This window comes from Salvelinus namaycush, chromosome 9, assembly GCF_016432855.1.
Source record: "Salvelinus namaycush isolate Seneca chromosome 9, SaNama_1.0, whole genome shotgun sequence".
Classification (NCBI taxonomy): domain Eukaryota; kingdom Metazoa; phylum Chordata; class Actinopteri; order Salmoniformes; family Salmonidae; genus Salvelinus; species Salvelinus namaycush.
The window spans coordinates 53,324,007-53,341,050 of NC_052315.1; the positions used below are offsets into that span (position 1 = coordinate 53,324,007).

Genomic DNA, 17,044 nt, shown 5'->3' on the forward strand with positions numbered 1-17,044 from the left:
TTTTGTTACGATTTCGGTAGCAACACGCATCACAAGCAGAGACATATGCCTCCCCATGCAATAGTTCGGTTCGACCCTGTTCAGTGAGTTAGATTCCACATCACTATTATTGCATTTGGGATCTCATGAAACATGTCAGAAATACAGACTTGCAGCAAAGCAACATCTAAGCAGTTTATAAGGGCACAGATCTGAATAAAATAATATATTGTGATTAATAAAGTCATGATTCGATAACCTGTTGCCAAATATGATCATGTATAATTTTGGAATGGTCATGCTTTTAATTGAAGACCTAATTCAAATAGATTACCAATACAAGTAATTACTGAGTTCCATCTCATATTCCATAAGTTATACACATCCCATATTGTTTCAAATATGTACCATTTTTGAAAATACACATGCATATTGGCCATATACCACAAATCCCGAACTGCCTTATTAAGTGACAATTAAATGATTGTTTCAAATACTTTGTTAGCAACCTCAATGGATTCATGTAGTACAACTGCTCCACTATCTATGTCATGGATTGGAAGCATCTTTACAGTTCAATTTTGAAAATGCACCCTTCCAGACCTACTTACATTGCGTACATGATAATGGAATTCATCCTACATTGGAGTTTTAAATGCAGTCAGCAAACTCAATGGAATAAAATGTACTACACTGTAAGACTTTTCTGTCATTTCAACACAAACTATCAAGGCACAAGGCGAGACCCAAACGCAGACACAGGAGGCAGATGGTTGGAGTCTTACAATGTTTATTAATCCAAAGGGGTAGGCAAGAGAAAGGTCGTGGACAAGGAAAAAATGTCAAAACCAGAGTCCAGGAGGTACAGAGTGGCAGACAGGCTCGTGGTCAAGGCAGACAGAATGGTCAGGCAGACAGGTACAAAGTCCAGAAATAGGCAAGGGTCAAAACCAGGAGGACTAGAAAAGGAGAATGCAAAAAGAAGGAGAATGCAAAAAAGCAGGAGAACAGGCAAACCACTGGTTGACTCGGAAACATACAAGATGAACTGGCACAGAGAGACAGGAAACACAGGGATAAATACACTGGGGAAAATAAGCGACACCTGGAGGGGGTGGAGACAATCACAAGGACAGGTGAAACAGATCAGGGTGTGACAAAAACACTAGGATGCACAGTATAATACCATACATGTGTTTTACAGCATTCATGTGTTAGATTGCACTGCATTATGGGTAAAATGTTGAAAAATACTGTAATTTGGAAGCCTCCTGTAAAAATTACTCTAACATACTATATTTCTTTACAGTAATAGCTTATGCTTACTTATCCGTTTCAGGCGCCAACCTCATGCTGTCAGGTGTTTAGTAAATATCTTCTTGAAGTGGCTGTGAAGTGGAATACTATTTTCACCAGCTGCTGGGTAGGTACCTTTTTTATAAGCATACTTATTGCTAGCCAACGTTGAATTACTGCATGCTTCCTTTGCTAACTTAGCTAGATAGCTGGCTAATGTTTGCTAACTAGCAAGCTAGCTCAAGTTGACAAGCCATTTCGGTCTGCTCTAAATTGCTCATAGATATCTAGTTGTGAGACCTAGATAAACATGAGAATATTGTGATTTATAGACTGTATCGCAGACTCTGAGTGCCATAGAGAATACACTGAGTGCGTGACCATTATATTTCCACCACTACTACAGAGCATATGGCTTGTTTCTAGCAGTTCAAAAGATGACCCATATTTTTTTCGGATTGACGGGCCTCATTTTACACATAAACTGCGTTGTGGGCAGTACTCGCAAGCCGCTAAAGCTGATGTGAATGACCAATGCACCATATATGACTCACCACCTGGATTCGGTCTTATGTAGCAACATTTGAATTTCAGTTTTTTTTATACATTGGATTAAAGTAGAGACTCAAAGCTACAAGATGGTATATCATACACTGCATTTGAGGAAACAATGGGAAAGTAATTCTGCTTTGAATGTTGATCAACTTGTAAACTCACTTTTGAGAACCTGTCTTTCAATGTTTTGGTGCTACTATTGGAGAGCCCTTCTCTGTCTACACCCATTCAGCATTGCTCACACCCTCTTAAGCCTTAGCCCTACCCATCTCTTTAAGGGTTGATCTGACCATTCTGTACTAACTTGCCAGCTACTTCCAGACATCTAAGAGAGAGAGAGAGAACAGCTCACTGAACATTACTTGCCCTAGCAGAGCTGGTTAGGCTGGTATCCAGAGCATTGGTGACTGCATCTGTGCTGTCAGATTGTCCTTTCGTAAATTCAGAGTGTTTCGAGTTCAGAGCGCACACTGGACGCTCTAGCCAATAAGTAGGGTGGTTCCAAAAGCAGCTGACCTCACACAACGACAGTCAAGCTAACTGGCTAACATTGGCTAGCTACTTCCAGACACATGAGACACCCCACTCTGACCATTTTAATCACCCTAGCAGAGCTGGTTAGGCAGCTCTTTTCCCATTATGAAGCCTTGTGCTCTCGTGAAGTTGTAGAGTAAGTGATTTTGAAAGGGTTTTCCTGCTTGGAATTGTGTACATTGCATTTAGACTATTGCTATAATTTCTGAAACCTCTGTCCTCCACGTTCGAAAATGGCTGGAAATTAATCGGTGGCAATCATTTCAGCCAATGCAATATCAATTTGGCCTTGTTTTGCTACAGACATAGACGTTTGGCATAAACTGGTCCATAGAAGACTGCGTTGTTGTGGGTCGCGGCGTATGCCTACTTGACTGAGTGGATACATCTCCACGTGTGGAGGTGCTGGCTCCACCACTATCACTAGCAGGCCCGCTAGTTTCTCGAAGCTCTGCTACAGCTAGCTTCACAGTTGGGTGCACAGTTCACATATGCCGGTGTAGGTTGTGCGTAGAACCGGCTTTGGTATTTTGTTTTGGCAAATTCTACACTGTGCTCTAACGTTGTCTACATTATTAAAATGCATCCAAATGCTACTGTGCCCCCGACTCATTTTCCAGCTGTTGTTTTCACAGCTGTCCTTCCTCTCTCTCCTCGGCTGCTAAGTGTGTGACTGTGAGTTGGCTCGGCCCTCCCTCACGCATCTTTGGTTCATTGGTTGACACTGCGTGTCTGACAGGAGTGAAGGCGGTTAGTCTGAGCAGACCGTCAGAACGAATGTGTGTGCGCATTTAGGCCTATATTTTATTTCTTTTTTGTTCTTTGAATTAATTATATTCATTTAAATCTTTTGATTATTCACATCTTAATTTTTTTATAAATAGATTCGGCTCTTCTGAAATGCAAGCCGGCTCCCAACGTTCACCTACAAGAGCCGACTCGTTCGCGAATGACCCATCACTACTGTTTATGCACCTTGTTAATTGGTGAGCATTTAGTGTTTACATTGACAGCCGCAAGTTGTACCAATACATCCTTGATCACCAAGCATGTCGAGAGCTACGCTCAAAGACAAACTTGACATGTACTACTACAAATGATCCATTATGAATGGAAATGCCAACTTATGTAAATAAGATATTTCTTTTTTTTTTTTTTTTTAATACATTTGCAAACATTCTAAAAACCTGTTTTCACTGTCATTATGGGGTATTGTGTGTAGATTACTGAGGAAAATAAATGCATTTTAGAATAATCCTGTAACGTAACAAAATGTGAAAAAAGGGAAGGGGTCTGAATACCTTCCGACTGCACTGTATGTGTGTTTAATATCTGTCTTTGTCTGTGTTGTCCTCAATGTCCAGTGTGTGAGTGATGGCTGCAGCGTAATCAAGTGTTCTGGAGGGGGACGTCAGTGTTGCGTCAGGAGCAGTAATCCAGCACTGCCACCTTCAGGTCTGGGGAACTCTTACACCGAAACGTATAACAAAATGTTTATTTCACCTTGGCCCCATATGCTGTGATGTTGTTTGACCCATGACCTCTTCTCCCAGGGCCCAGTGGCAGTGTATTCAGGTTGTTTACTATCAGGCCTGTAAGTGACATCCTCGTCGCACATCCAGCAGCTGGCCTTAACCAAGGACCTCATCATCCAAGGGCACCGTGGGAGAGATGAAGATCACCACTCATACAGTGCTGGGCACTCGCAATGATTTCAAGGTAGCAATTCGCTGTCTCTCCTCTTCCCACCTTCTTTCAAAATGTCACCATCTGAATGATAAGTCTGTGGACAGAGGCTGTTTAGATTGTCTGTTGGTCTCTTACACAGACATTGCCTTCCCATAGGCTTCATGTGATAAGGATGGTGTCACCTTCCTGAACCACAGATGGAGTGAACCTACTTTGCCCCTTGGTATGGATCCCAAATGTTGTATTTACTTAGTCCATCTCCTCTTTCTCTCCCCAGGCCTGAGGATCTGTGGGGGTCCGGGAGGTCCCAGTCCCTTAAAGTTGGGTCATCTTATCCTAGGCTTTAAAGCTGTTTACACTATGATTTTGAACATTCAAAGCAAGTGGGAAACCTACATGGCAGGCATTGTTGTCACCTTAGCTCGCTACATAGCTTCTGAGGGGGGGGCTTGAAGTTGGGGGGGTGCTGGCTGTTAGCTGGGCCGGGGGCACTGGAGCAGTGAGGGCCGCCTGGAGGCTCTCTCTCTCTGAGGACCTTTCCCTTACTGACCACGAGGGCGAGCTGCGCTGGAGGAAGGAGCTGTTCTTCCAGGCGGGGAGGAGGAGCGTGATGGAAAACCTGAAGGGCCAGAGCGATCATGGGCTGTTGCCCAGCTTCAGGACTGTCTTGCTGGGAGGCCTACATGAGGAGTTCATCTGCACACTAGACTCCCGTGAGTGTTGATGTCCCTTTATTTGACCATTGGGAGCTGAGTGAGAACACATTGGGATTTACACCAGGGGTTGCAGTGGAGCTATTTAGTGTCTCAGGCCCTGTCTCATTCTCTTCCCCTATTCCACACTTGATGTGTACAGTCTCTAAAATGTGCATTTGTGTGTGAATTCCTGGGGGGGCAGGTGTCTGAGTGCATGTCACAGGCTCATTTTGCACTCTTTCTGTCAGACGGCCATAGAAATAGAAAAATGGCTGGTGGAAAACAAGTATAGACCTACTGTTATCTGAATGCTGACTCTCTTTAATGACAATAGCTGTCTCTTGTGCTCCAGTTGCAGCGGGGAGCAGGGAGAACCTGGGAGGGGCCACCCGCTGCCTGGCCTGTATAGCTGAAGTGCTGGGCTGCCTGGTCGAGGGGGGCTGAGGAGCAGGCTGGCTGCTAACTCCGTATGGAGCCATGCCTTCTCCCTCCTGGTGTGGGAAGACCTGCCAGGCGGCGTCCAGGCCCTGGCCACAGAGATCCAACTGGCTCAGCAGGTCAGACCCATACTGATACTAATAACTTCTAACCCTACATTAATAAGTGCTGCTAATGTCTGCATATTTGCACCATAATGCTTTCTCCCTGCAATTTAAATTCCTGAAAAAACTGCTGTCAAGAAGAAAGGGAAACAAGGAAAGGCAGCCTTTCCTAGTGACAGTATATGACTGCCCCCTACAGGCCAGATTTACTGGTGCGTGCTCCACTGAACTATGAGGGGGCGGGGCAGGTGCTTATACGACAAGCTGTGATGTCATCACAGTGATCTCCATTGGTCAAGGCAAGGTCCCACCCCTTGGGGTGTTGCAAGAAGTGGAGTGCCCTCCCAGATTGGACCTCTCACTTGAGTTAACTGCCCAGTTCCAATTCCCCCCTAGACCAGGGTTTTTCATTGTTAGTCCTGGGTGGCCAAAACACTCCTGGTTTCCATCCTCTCCTTCTAATCAGGGACTGATTCAAACACCAGGTGGGACACCAGGTGAGTGCAATTAACTACCAGGTAGAAACAAAAAACAGAATTGTTTTGGCACTCCAGGACCGGAATTGAAAAGCCATGCCCTTTCGCCTAGCCAAATTCTCATGGCAAAGCTATTTTGATGAGTTATCGCAACTCTTTTAGCTGGAACAATACCCCTAAAAACAACCCCGAACTGGAGGCTGCTGAGGGGAGGACGGCTCATAATGTCTGGAACGAAGTTAATGGAATGGCGTCAAACACGCAGTGGTGAAGGTTGACGGCCCATTGGTGCCCGAACTCGTCGCATCAAGCACCCCGTCTGCTATTGGTACGTTCCAATAAAGGGCAGGGCTGTCACCATGGAGAGAGAGGCTGGAGGATCTGAAAGACCACTGTGTGCCACATGCAAGACAAAAGCCTTGTTCACACTGCAAACCTTAGTGCTCAAATCAGTTTTGTTTTGGAATACTGACTGGTTAAACAGCAAGTTACAAGTGACCAAATAGGATGTGTGTGTGTTCAGACAGCAGTCATTTGCTGACATAGCTATGCTAGTTGTCATAGTAACGACCAGTGTGTGCACAGTGGTGTAGGCTGATTGGTGGCGGAAGTCATGCTTCCTATCCCTCAGAAGTTATGTAGCAAGCTAAGGTGACAACAATGCCTGCCATGTAGGTTTCCCACTTGCTTTGAATGTTGAAAATCATAGTGTAAACAACTTTAAAGCCCCAAAGGATAAGATGGCCCAACTTTAAAGATGTGTCCTTTTGGGCTAGACACAGCAATCAACTAGCTAGCTATGTAGCTGTTTAGCTTTCTAGCACATTCGCTATGTTTGTAAAAAATTAACAAACTGTCAACAGAGGAGCTAGCGAACAACAATATATGCCAAATAACAGTCTAAAAACCACTTTGCCTGGAATCAGATTTGTATCTGATTTCAAACCACCTACGATTGTGGCTTGAAATATCCGATTTCATGTGCTTTTTGGATGTTCAGACTGCAGGAAATTTGAATCGGATATGCATAATTTTTTTTTTTTTATCACTTCAAACTGCCAATGTGAACAAGGCATTCTTACTGTATGTATGTGGGACGTACTGATCAGTAAGTGTGTGTGTGTGGATTCTTGTGTGCCCTTTACATGTTTTTAGGCTTTGGGGTTTTGCTCAATTTCGAGGTTGGTTCTGTCTGGGTATGATTGGAACCATCCTTGTTGGTCAGGATGTGTTGCACCTTTTGCGTCCTTAGTTTCAACTGTACTGGCACAGGTGATATTTAAAAGCGTCTGGCCCAGTGCTCCAGTTGGCCTTTCCATTCATAATGGCTAATTTTGTAGTAGTACATGTCATGTTTGGTCATTTCCAGTTGTCTTTGATCATAGTTCTAGACATGCTTGGTGGTCAAGGATGTAGTGGTAGAACTTGCGGCTGTCAATGTAAACACTAAATGCTCACCAATTAACAAGGTGCATAAAAACAGAATGTACAGTGTATTCAGAAAGTATTCAGACCCCTTCCCTTTTTTCCACATGTTACATTGCAGCCTAATATTACAATTTTTTCCCCTCACTAATCGATACACAATACACCAAAATGACAAAGCGAGAACAGGTTTAGAAACCTTTGCACATTTATTACAAATAAACGGAAATACCTTATTTGCATAAGTATTCAGACCCTTTGCTATGAGACTCGAAATTGAGCTCAGGTGCATCCTGTTTCCATTGATCATCCTTGAGATGTTTTTACAACTTGATTGGAGTCCACCTGTGGTACATTAAATTGATTGGACATGATTTGGAAAGGCACACACCTACAGTATCTATATAAGGTCCCAAAGTTGACAGTCAATATCAGAGCAAAAATTAAGCCATGAGGTCGACGGAATTGTCCGTAGAGCTCTGTGACAGGATTGTATCGAGGCACAGATCTGGGGAAGGGTGCCAAAACATTTGCAGCTTTGAAGGTCCCCAAGGACACAGTGGCCTCCATCATTCTTAAATGGAAGATGTTTGGAACCACCAAGACTCTTCCTCGAGCTGGCTGCCCGGGCTAACTGAGCAATCGGGGCTGAAGATCACTCTGACAGAGCTCCAGAGTTCCTATGAAGTTGGCAGAACCTTCCAGAAGGACAACCATCTCTGCAGCACTCCACCAATCAGGCCTTCATGGTAGAGGTCTTTTTGGGGATCCCGAGTGGCGCAGCGGTATAAAGCACTGCATCTCAGTGCTAGAGGCGTCACTACAGACCCTGGTTTGATTCCAGGCTGTATTACAACCGGTTGTGATTGGGAGTCCCATAGGGCGGCACACAACTGGACCAGGGTCGTCCGGGTTAGGGTTTGGCCGGAGTAGGCCGTCATTGTAAATAAGAATTTGTTCTTAACTGACTTGCCTAGTTAAATAAAGGTTAATTAAAATGTAAAGTGGCCAGACAAAAGCCACTCCTCGGTAAAAGGCACATGACAGCCCGCTTGGAGTTTGCCAAAAGGCACCTAAAGGAGTCAGACCATGAGAAACACAATTGTTTGGTCTGATGAAACTAAGAATGAACTCTTTGACCTGAATGCCAAGCGTCATGTCTGGAGGAAACCTGGCACCATCCCTACGGTGAAGCATGGTGGTGGCAGCATCATGAAGTGGGGATGTTTTTCAGTGGCAAGGACTGATAGACTAGTCAGGATCGATGGAAAGATGAATGGAGCAAAGTACAGAGAGATCCTTAATGAAAATATTATCCAGAGTGCTCAGGACCTCAGACTGGGGCAAAGCTTCACCTTCCAAATGGATAATGACCCTAAGCACAGAGCAACGACAACACAGGAGTGGCTTCGGGACAAGTCTCTGAATATCCTTGATTGGCCAAGCCAAAGCCCGGACTTGAACCCAATCAAACATCTCTGGAGATACCTGAAAATAGCTGTGCAACGATGCTCCCCATCCAACCTGACAGAGCTTGAGGATCTGTAGAGAAGAATGTGAGAAACTCCCATTACAGGTGCGCAAGCTTGTAGCATCATACCCAAGAAGACTTGAGATTGTAATCTCTGCCAAAGATGCTTCAACCAAGTACTGAGTAAAGGGTCTGAATACTTACAGTTGAAGCCGGAAGTTTCCATATAACTTAGCCAATTGCATTTAAACTCAGTTTTTCAGAATTCCTTATATTTAATCCTAGAAAAAATTCCCTGTCTTAGGTAAGTTAGGATCACCACTTCATTTAAAGAATGTGAAATGTCAGAATAATAGAGTATGACTTATTTCAGCTTTTATTTCTTTCATCACATTCCCAGTGGGTCAGAAGTTTATATACACTCAATTAGTATTTGGTAGCATTGCCTTTTAAATTGTTTAACTTGGGTCAAACATTTTGGGTAGCCTTCCACAAGCTTCCCACAATAAGTTGGGTGAATTTGGGCCCATTCCTCCTGACAGAGCTGGTGTAACTGAGTCAGGTTTGTAGGCCTCCTTGCTCGCACACACTTTTTCAGTTCTGTCCACAAATTTTCTATAGGATTGAGGTCAGGGCTTTGTGATGGCCACTCCAATATGACTTTGTTGTCCTTAATAGGGCTAGCGGGACAGCAGTTGACCAACATCCGGTGAAATTGGAGAGCGCCAAATAGAAAATAGTAATATTAAACACTCATGAAAATACAAGTGTCTTACATCATTCAAATGCTTAGAATCTTGTTAATAAAATTGCGTTGGCCGATTTACAATAGGCTTTACGGCAACAGCATAGCATGCTGACAGCGCCCCACATCAGCATATTTTTCAACCAGCACAGGTGTCACAATCACAAATAGCGATAAAATAAATCACTTACTTTTGAAGATCTTCCTCTGTTTGCAATCCCAAGGCTCCCAGCTACACAATGAATGGTCGTTTTGTTCGATAAAGTCCTTCTTTATATCCCAAAAAGTCAGTTTAGTTTGCGCCATTGATTTCAGTAATCCTGTCTTCAACATGCAGACAAAGGAATCCAAAAAGTTACATAGGAACTTCATCCTAACAAGTCAAACAATGTTTCTAATTAATCCTCAGGTACTCTATCTAAATAAATGATAACATTTAATACGGAAAGTAGTATGTTCAATAGGAAAGGAAAATAACGAAGAGCACGCCCTCATTCACGCTTGCCAAAACATTACTTTTCTTATGGAGCGCACTTTAGAAAAACTACAATTACTTGTTCGTTTTTCAAAAAACAAGTCTGAAACCTTGTATAAAGACTGTTGACATCTAGGTACTGCAATCTTGGAGACAGAAATAAGATTGCGCAATAGATTTGCATTGGAAGAGCCTGGGAGCTCCAAAAAATAATTTCTGGTTGGATTTTCTTCGATTTTCGCCTGCTATATCAATTCTGTTGTACCCACCCTTCAAAGTGTTTTCTAACCAATGCTACCAATTATATGCATATCAGGCCTAGCTTCTGGGCCTGAGTAACAGGCAATTTACTTTGGGCACGTTAAACAGGCGGAAATTCTGAAGGGGTTAAGCCAATTTGCCACAACTTTTTGGAAGTATGCTTGGGATCCTTGTCGATTTGGAAGACCCATTTGCGACAAAGCTTTAGCCTCCTGACTGATGTCTGATATATTGCTTCAATATATCCACATACTTTTCCTTCTTCATGATGCCATCTATTGTTTGAAGTGCACCAGTCACCAGTCAGTGCAGCAAAGCACCGCCACAAGAACACCATCCACAAGAACACCACCATTCACGGTTGGGATGGTGTTCTTCAGCTTGCAAACATAACGATGGTCATTATGACTAAACAATTCTATTTTTGTTTCATCAGACCAGAGGACATTTCTCCAAAAAGTACGGTCTTTGTCCCCATGTGCAGTTGCAAACCGTAGTCTGGCTTTTTTGTGTGGAGGTTTTGGAGCACTGGCTTCTTCCTTGCTGATTGGCATTACAGGTTTTGTCGCTATAGGACTTGTTTTACTGTGGATATAGCTACTTTTGTACCTGTTTCGTCCAGTATCTTCACAACGTTCTTTGCTGTTGTTCTGGGATTGATTTGCACTTTTCGCACCAAAGTACGTTCTTCTCTAGGAGACAACGTGTCTCCTTCCTGAGCGGTATGAGGGTTGCGTGGTCCCATGTTGTCTATACTTGCATACTATATTTGTACAGATGAACGTGGTACCTTCAGGCGTTTGGAAATTGCTCCCAAAGATGAACCAGACTTGTGGAGGTCTTGGCCATGATGTCAAGCAAAGAGGCACTGAGTTTGAAGGTAGGCCTTGAAATACATCCACAGGTACACCTCCAATTGACTCAAATGATTTAAATTAGCCTATCTAAAGCTTCTAAAGCCATGACATAATTTTCTGGAATTTTCCAAGCTGTTTAATCTTAGTGAATAGGGGGCGCTGTTTTCACTTCGGGAAAAAATCGTGCCCAAATTAAACGGCCTCGTACTCTGTTCTAGATCATACGATATGCATATTATTATTACTATTGGATAGAAAACACTCTGAAGTTTCTAAAACTGAATTATATCTGTGAGTAAAACAGAACTCATTTGGCAGCAAACTTCCAAACAGGAAGTGAAAATTCTGAAAATGGGGCTCTGTGTCAGGCCTTGCCTATTCAATTGCCTTATATTTATGGATCTGTATGCACTTCATACGCCTTCCACTAGATGTCAACAGGCAGTAGAATGTTGAATGGGGTGTCTAGCTTGATCTGAGACCGAATGAGTGCTTTTGGAGTGACAGGTCCGCCCTATTGGCAGTATTTAGCTGCGCACCAGGGAACCCCACATTGTCTTCTGAAATGCGTTAGGTATACACGACGAAATGCTCCGTCTTGGAATTTATTGGATACTTATGAGAAAAACATCATAAAGATGGATTTTCAACTGAGTTTGACCAGTTTATTCGACGTTTATTGTGACTTTTGGAATTTTACGTTCCATGCGCCAAGAGTTGATGGACATGTGCCCTCCACATGGCTAGCCAAAGTTGCTAATTCGACAGAAGAAATGGACATTCTAAAACAAACCAACGATTTATTGTGGAACTAGGACTCCTTGCACTACATTCTGATGGAAGATCAGCAAAGGTAAGAGAATATTTATGATGTTATTTCGTATTTTTGTGGAATATGTTGGCTCCAACATGGCGGAGAATTGCTGGGCGCTGTCTCAGAATATTGCATGCTGTACTTTGTACTAAAGTTATTTTTTTTTAAATCTAACACAGTGGTTGCATTAAGAATCAGTGTATCTTTCATTTCCTGTCCAACATGTCTTTTTTAGTAAAGTTTATGATGCGTTTTTTGGTTAGATTTACGTGACTGTCCAAAAATTTCTCCGGACAATTTGGTGCATTATGGTGCCGTATTCACAATGTAAAACTAGGATTTGTAGCTATAAATATGCACATTTTCGAACAAAACATAAATGTATTGTATAACATGATGTTATAGGATTGTCATCTGAAGTTGTTCAAAGGTTAGTGATTAATTGTATCTATATTTGTGGGTTTTGTGAAAGCTATGTTAGCGGTGAATAAATGGCGTTGTGTGTTTGGCTATTGTGGTGAGCTAACATAAATATATATTGTGTTTTCGCTGTAAAACATTTTAAAAATCGGACATGTTTGCTGGATTCACAAGATGTTTATCTTTCATTTGCTGTATTGGACTTGCTAATGTGTGGTAGTTAAATATTTCAAAAAAATATCTTTGAATTTCGCGCGCAGCGGAATGTTGTGTGTGTTCTGCTAGCGGAACCCCGGGGCGAGAAAGGTTAAAGGCTCAGTCAACTTAGTGTATGTAAACTTCTGACCCACTGGAATTGTGATACAGTGAAACAATTGTTGGAAAAATTACTTGTGTCATGCACAAAGTAGATGTCCTAACTGACTTGCCAAAACTATAGTTTGTTAATTAACAAGAAATTTGTGAGTGGTTGAAAAACGAGTTTTAATGACTCCAACCTAAGTGTATGTAAACTTCCGACTTCAACTGTATGTAAATAGATTAAATATATTTTTTATAAATGTGCAACATTTTCAAAAAACCTGCTCTTGCTTTTTCATTACGGGGTGTCGTGTGTAGATTTTTTATTTTTTTTTAATTAGTTTTAGAATAAGGCTGTAACGTAACAAAATGTGGCAAGAAATCAAGGGGTCTGAATACTTTTCGAATGCACTGTATGTGTTTACGCTACACTATATCCCTGTTGGTCATATCTGTTTGTCTACTCCCCTCTGTGTGTGTGTCCCAGGTGCCCTGTTGAAAGCGATATATGTGTGTGTGGAGCGGCCTGGTCATCTACCACTCTCAGCAGTCCCTGGAGGAGTAGCTCATTCAGCGCTGGGGCGGAGGAGCGGAGATCCACACCTGGTCCTTCCTGCCCCACAGTTCAGGACTGGTTAAGAAGAGCCATGGGTGGGTTCATTAAGGCATGCAATGGAAACCATTTAACAAGACATGGTTCGAATTCAGCACAAAGCACTTCCCTTCCATCTTTCTCCCCACCATCTCTCTCACTTTGTATTGTTGCAACTGTAGGTGCCAGTGGTATTGGCAGTCGTGTGCACGGAGCGAACCGAGAACAGACTCCCTCATCCACGCTGTCCTCTACCTGGAGCAGATGCTAACAACTTGTGAGAACACACACACACACACACAGAGACTAAGACACATTCACTCACGCACAACAACACATACAGAGGATACCAATCGCACTGTTTTGTGGCCCAGTTGGAAGAGCATGGAGCATGCGATGTTAGGTTTGAGGGTTCAATTGCCACTGATTCAAAAATGTATGCACGCACGCACAGCTTTTAAATCGCTTTGGATAAATATATCTGCTAAATGGAGTATTATATGTTATTATCGCCATGGCAAGCACTCATTCTCCATCTCTCTCCTCAGGTGGCGGTTGGCAGGAGAGTAAAAGGTGGCACGCGTCAAAGCCCGTCTCCCCCTACGGGTGGAAGTCTCCTTCTCTGAGGACTTTCTGCTCTCACTGCAACAGCACCTCCTGCTGGTCTAAATTGGCAAGACACAGCTGGCACGAAACTTGCTGCAGGTTAGCCATCCGGCCTTACAACACTTATTCAAAGCCACACTTAAGAAAGGGGTTAACTATACCGTTCATTGGACAGACAAACTTTGTACTTTCCTCCAAAAAAAGGAATGAGTGACTTTCCACTTCAATTCATCCATCATTATGCTCTCTGACTGGGTGTGCCAGAACCTTTTTAGTGCATTAGTAGTTTAGAGTTAAAAGCATAGTTTTAGGATTTAATGAGGTTCTGAGGTTCCTTTACTATATTTATAGCCAGCATCCACACTTCCTTCCTGTTTCTACAGTAATATTTCTGACCGCTTCCTGTTTACAGTGTACAGTTGTGGTAGTTCCTCTCAGTGCTGCAGGCATTTTATTTCACATGTACAATGTATTGACCATTTACTAGCACAAACGTTTCAAAACTTGTCTCGTCTTAAAATGGCTTCCATGTTGTTGGTTTCTTTGACCATCCGCAAGTTTTGACGCTTAACCTGCCACCCTATTCTTCATTTCTAAACCCAATAGAAGAATTATTTTCAGCATGGCGTGGAATATATACGATCGCCAACCCCACCAACGCATACCTCTTCTCCAGGCGATGGAGGAGGCCTGTGGTGACATAGACGAGGGGGCATGCCAGGGCTAGATACGCAACTTCAGACACTATTGCCCCCGCTGTTTAGCCAGAGAGAACATCGCTTGTGATGTTGAGGTGCTGTGGCCAGACCCGAATAGGAGACAGGATGCACCCTAATTGTTTTTTTCTTTATAGTTACAAGCCTATTTGTTTTGTCAGTTACTGTTCATCCCAAAATCTGGATGAAAATACAATGTTTTGAGAAAGAAATACATTTTATTTCCCCCCCCTTGCATTTCTGTTTAGTGTAAATATATGCTGAATATGCATACATACTGTATACATTTGTGCACCTGTGAGTGCTATGACAAACTGCCGTGGACTCCACTGAACATGCAAAAGACACAAGATGGTAGTGTTTTACATTTGTCACATCCGTGTGTGGTTGGTGTGTGTATAATAGATAATCATTTGATGGTTTGTGTGTAGAGTTTTGATGCAAAAACACAATTTTGAGAAGAGTTAAAATAGTTTGAATGAAGTGTTTGGTTTTGAAGAGATGTGTGACGTTTTGCAGGTTGTGTGTTTTGTGTGTAGCGTCTAGAGAAAAGGAGCCATAGTTTCAGAAATCATGTTTAACCTTTCTGAACCACCCATCCCGGATCCGGGATAATTGTCATCAGAAACGCTGACTAGCATAGCCTAGCCTAGCGCCACAGGTATATAATTTCATGAAATCACAAGTGCAATATTGCAAAACACAGCTTAGCCTTTTGTTAATCCATCTGTCGTCTCAGATTTTGAAATTATGCTTTACAGCGAAAGCAATACAAGCGTTTGTGTAAGTTTATCGATCGCTCGACAAAACAATAAGTACACCTAGCATCAGGTAACTTGGTCACGAAAATCAGAAAAGCAATCAAATTAATCGTTTACATTTGATCTTCGGATGTTTTCAAAAACTGTAATGATAAACCTTCAGTTTTTTGAAACTGCACTCTAGAGTTGTAGGCCTAGATATCTCCAATCCTAAAATAAAATGGAGCATACATAAAAAAACAAGCACTTTTTTCCCCCCTTGTCAACCACACGTCTCTGCTTTTCTGCTTCATAAAAAGCTGAAGTCTGGAACTCCTTCCAGGTCATCTCTCTCTCCATTCCTTGGCCTTGGTTGCCTGAAGACTCACCCTGAATTTAATCCTGCTGCTCTATTGCTCTCTACGTACATTCATTGTGTAAAACTGTAAAACAGTTTGGCCGCAGCGATGTGGATGGTTAGCCAAGGAATGGCCTTGGTACGTTAAAAAATAAGTTTGCAGGACAATAAACATATTTTCCTGTGAAACCTGTACATATGTGAGGGCTGTTGGTCCTGTTTCAGCTCCAGATGACAACACCTGCACACACTCTGAGGGTTGCAGGTTTGCCAACTTCCTTTTGGTCACTCATTTTAATCTGAGAAATATCCAATAAACCAAAGATGTTGCTTTAACTGTGAATGTACTTTATTGCACACAATCTTCAAATAAAATGGAGCATACATAAAATAAACAAGTTATTATAATTGATTTACATTGTGTGTGAGAGAGGGGGCATGTTTTTAAACTCAAACTGTACACATTAAGCAATACTGTATTACAATATTATCAATCACACTTTGATTTGATAGATATTTTGAGTAATATAGTAATTATGTAGATATTTATAATGTATACCATATGTAGGCCTAGCTATCGAAAATAAAACGGAGCATACATAAAATAAGTAATTACAATATGTTTACTTTGGGGATAACGTGTATGTGTGACAGAGAGAGTGTGTGTACATGTTGTGTTTTATGTTTCCTTGTCAGCCACCCATCTCTGCTTTGTCAGTCTTGATAGCCCCGGTGCATGCACTTCTGGGTGAGGCTGTCAAGGGGCAGGGGTGGAGTGCATGGCAGAGATCTGAAAGCGACACATAAATTCACAGTAAGCATACATCTCATCAACGTGTTTGTGTGTGCACATCTAGAATGGTATTCATAGCTTTTCATTTCAGGCAACACTGTAGGCTACACCTCATTAGCCTACAGTGTTCTTAACTGACTTGCTTAGTTAAATAAAGGTTTTAAAAGACTATTCTTGTTTTGCTGGGGGCTGCATTTATTGGTCTCGGCAGAACCGCAAAGACCGGCCCTGGCTGTAGGTCAGGCCCTATTGTGCCCTATTCGGACGGGATTAGTTTTACTGGGGGACGCTGTGTGTAATGTAATTATGTGCACGAGCACACAACACCACATCTGTAATGTTTGTCCCATCCTAATCTGCCATGTCAGTAATTGTTACATGGCAGGAGAGTAACAATTCCAACCAAAATAACCAATTTTTTTTTCGCGAAATCCAAGGTCCTCTGTTAATACTAGTCCCTTGCGAATAGACATCCCTGTGTTTTGAGAGAAATGTCTGTGGTTTTTATTTTTTATTTTTTAAATTTTTTAGCATTTTCCAATTAACAACATTCAAGACAAAAGTGAAAAGATATTAGACAACAATAGGACAAAGTGACAGTAACAGACGAGCGTAACAAAGAAAGAAAAAATAAAAATAATTATATATACAAACATACATAAAAAAATAAAATAATGAGACATTGGATCATATGGTCACCTGCCG

General features: G+C 42.2%; 1 long non-coding RNA gene across 1 annotated transcript; it reads left to right on the forward strand.

Annotated features, from left to right (window-relative positions):
* The first annotated feature begins 5,967 nt into the window (after positions 1–5,967).
* On the forward strand, positions 5,968–15,105 carry LOC120053548. Its single transcript, XR_005477520.1, has 4 exons — positions 5,968–6,094; positions 13,022–13,185; positions 13,309–13,403; positions 13,675–15,105. It is a non-coding gene; the product is annotated as an uncharacterized LOC120053548 (long non-coding RNA).
* The last annotated feature ends 1,939 nt before the right edge of the window (positions 15,106–17,044 follow it).